General features: G+C 38.0%; 1 protein-coding gene across 2 annotated transcripts in view; it reads right to left on the bottom strand.

Moving 5' to 3' along the window:
• The window catches only part of Sntg1 (syntrophin gamma 1), a 910,195-nt gene that overhangs the window by 356,506 nt on the left and 549,955 nt on the right, over positions 1-3,734 (bottom strand). The gene's annotated exons all lie outside the window — the stretch shown is intronic.

Genomic DNA, 3,734 nt, shown 5'->3' with positions numbered 1-3,734 from the left:
TATATATATATATATATCAGTATGTGAGTGGGTACAAGAGGGCTTCAGTAGGGAAGGAGTATAAATATATATAATTTTAAATTTGCAGAAATTCAGTTAAAAATAAATCAAATAAGCCGGGTGTGGTGATGGAGGCCTTTAATCTCTGAACTTGGGAGGCAGAGGCAGTTGGATCTCTGTTAGACTGAGGCCAGCCTGGTCTGCACCATGAGTTCTAGGCCACTGGGCTACAGAGAGACTATGTCTCAAAGAGATGAAAAATGAAAAAAAATGAACAAGTGCATTTTGAATAAAGTATTTTGCAGAAAAGCATAGCACTTTTAACACAGACAGTTGAAAGTAGCATGTAAATTCTATTGCGGCTGTGTTTTAGAAGTCCTTGAAGCACTTTAGAAGATGGATGATCATGCACTTCACCATGATTATACTTTTTTAACACTGAGTATAGTTTAATATGAGACAAAAAAAATCACCCTTGATAAAAACATTAGTAGTCAATTTTTTAAAATTTTTATTTATTTTCTTTAGCTAATTAGAGTTGCTTCTGCCATGGGATTATTAAAATATAAGATAATAAAACTATAATCCTACTTCAGTTGGTTTTTAAACAGAGTAATTTGCTGGTATTTTTCTTCCTATTTCATAACAACAACCCCATATCCACCCACCCAAGCTTCACCAAGCATAGTAGAGAAACATAGTGGTCTCGCTGCCTAGACCCTAACTCAGAGTCTGCCTGTGTCTCTAAAGGACCAATCTTGCATGATATATCCTGATCTTCACTGGACCTGGGAAAGGTATTTAAGACTGATAGTGTGATATAACCACATAACCCCTGAAGACTACATTCGGCACTAACTAAAATGGAAACTAGAGCCTAAAGATAAATTCTTGATGCAATCTTTCTTTAACATTTATTAATAACATTGCATGGCATTAAAATTAAGTCAGAATTAATTTATCCTGAGATACTTCCTATGCATTAATTGGGATTCAATTTCCAATCCTCTTTCTTTCAATCTTTCTGTATTACCTGCCAGTCTCTAACTTATATAATATGTATACATCTCTTGCATGTGTTAATTGCCTTCCTTTTCTTCTCTTTAACCTATCTAGAATGTTAATGATCCAAGGGCATTAAAGCTTTTGTTTATTGGACTCATACAACCCTAAAACATGGAATTTTTAAAACATAGTTTTTTATTTTTTGAGTATGAATATTTTGCCTACATGTAGGTAAGTGCACTTGTGTTGTGAAGTGCCCATGGAGGTCAGAAGAGGGCATCAAAACCCCCAGAACTGGAGGTATGGATGGTTGTGGTTGCTTGGAACTGAATCCAGGTCCTCTCTAGGAGCAGCCAGTGCTCTTACTGCTGAGCATCACTCCAGCCCCTGACATTTTTGGTTTGTTTAATTGTTGAAATAATGACTTAAAAACATTTCTAAATTTAGCCTATTGTTCCTGATAACTTATAGAGATATTTGAAAATTCAAAAAGATACACTCAATGCATCTGCATGGTTTAGAAGAAAACATGGTCAGCTAAAATGAGTCATTGATTTGAGTTGCCAATAAAGGATGAAACAAATCAAGCCTGTATTGTGAATCAGGAGCTTGTTTTTTCAAATTTATCTATTGAGATGGTTCTTCATTTTATGTAATTTTCATTACTAAGTTCAAAGATATTTTAATTTTTGTGCATTTCATATAGAACATCTCAAAAAGATTTTTAATAATTTTTAAATCGATTTATTGGGCTGAAGAGATGGCTCAGTGGTTAAGAGCATTGATTGCTCTTGCCGAGGACCCAGGTTTGATTCCCAGCACCCACATGGCAGCTAGGATCCATCCTTAACTCCAGTTCCAAGTGAATCCAACACCCTCTTCTGACCTCCATTTCATTGCATGAGATGGGCGTGCCCACATACATGCAGGCAATACTTTCCAAAACATGGAATGAGAATAATAAATAAAATATAAAGTGATTCGTTTTGTGGCGGTCTCATCATACAGTCGGACTGGCTTTGAAGGGTCGAGCCCCCGCCTCAGCCCTTTGACACCAAACACTGGAGGAGCAGGTATGCACACACCAGAGCTGGCTGCATCCTGACCTTCAGAGACTCCTATTCTCAGCTTCCTCTCAGCATCCAGTTTTAAAACTGACTTTTAAGTAAAAGATGTAAATCACCTTTGTTTTTCAAGGCTTTTTCACATGTAAACTGCCTGAAATATGAATGGCATGAGACTAAACATGATGTTTGTTTGCTCAGCTGATTTTTCTTTTTGTTTTATGACAGATAATTGGAACTTAATTTTTAAACTAACCTCAGAAAATGGGTGTATTGACTATACAACAAACTTCAAATCTAATTAGGAGATAATTGAACATAAGTGGTGTACCTCCACTTACTGGATGAATGTGGGGAAAACATGCCCAGCTCAATAAAAGTTAATTAGGACTCTGCTTAGTTAGTTAGACCCTCCCCACGCTGTCCCATTACCACCTGAGGTCTCTGGACTAGCCCACTGACTCTTGATTCCCCTGCACCTGGATCACCTGCAGTCTCCTGCTCCAGGACTCACATCTACACTGCTTAGCTAGTTAAGACTCTCCTTTTACTGTCCCTACCATTATCTTGGACCTAGGCCACCTCCTGAATTTCCCACCTGAGACCTCTGGATCAGCCTGCCAGAACCCTATATCCCCATGGTCTGGAACTGAGACTAGGCAACTTGTCACTGCTGGAAAGTTCTTCACTAGTCAGCTTTTCATCACCCTGCCCCACCAATAAAAAATCAAACCAGAGGATCTGAAGCACACACCAACCAACTTCATATCTGATCAGAAAGCAACAAAGCTAGAGTATTGATAAAAATAGAACAGAACTTAACAAAGGCCAGCTAAAATTTTATAGCAGACACACAAACAATAAAAGAGCTCCATCTGCCCAGTCCGCAACTCCAAACCAACACTAATACGAAAACAAGATAATATGTTCCCAGCAAAACCCATCACTCCTACAGAACTGTCCCACAATGAGAACTACCCAGAGGAAACCGAGGACACAGACTTTAAAAGAACAATTATAAACACGATCAAAGATTTCAATGACTTTAAAGAACAAACAAATAACTCAAAGAACACAAAGAGGCTGGGAATATTCATGTGACTGGAGCTCAAAGATGGGATATATGACTGAATGAAATGACAAAAACTATTCAGGACTGGAAAAGTGAATCAACACAAGAGAGAAATATTGAAGAAAACTCATTGTTGACACTGTAAAATGAGACTGAGCAATTAATTTCTTTAATAAGTTAAAATGAAACAAAAGGATGAGTAGGACACACACTTTCTTTGCTCGTGTGGGTCTTATTCATAGAGTTTCTCTGGCTCCATTCCCCATAGGTAAGAGTTTTCCATTGGTAATAGAGGAAGACATGGCTTTTGCAGCTGAACAGATAAAGGGTGTCCCAAGCTCTTTAAAAACCTTCTAAATTTACATTCCACTATCAAAACTAAAGAGTCATTCTTGTCTATTTGTGAATCAACAAGCATTAAAATGCATATGCCAGGAATGGTGGGAAATGCCTTTAATCCCAGCCTTGGGAGGCAGAAGCAGGCAGATCTCCATGAGATCAAGGGTGGCTTGGTCTACATAGTGCATTCCAGGACAGCTGGGGCTACAGGGAGGCCCTGTTTCAAGAAACAAAAACAACAACAAAAATAAAAC

Source organism: Nannospalax galili, unplaced genomic scaffold (genome assembly GCF_000622305.1).
Source record: "Nannospalax galili isolate Female #2095 unplaced genomic scaffold, S.galili_v1.0 scaffold745, whole genome shotgun sequence".
In the NCBI taxonomy this organism is placed as follows: Eukaryota; Metazoa; Chordata; class Mammalia; order Rodentia; family Spalacidae; genus Nannospalax; species Nannospalax galili.
The sequence above is the reverse complement of the archived record's forward strand: the minus strand, read 5'-3'. Positions and strand labels throughout refer to the sequence as shown.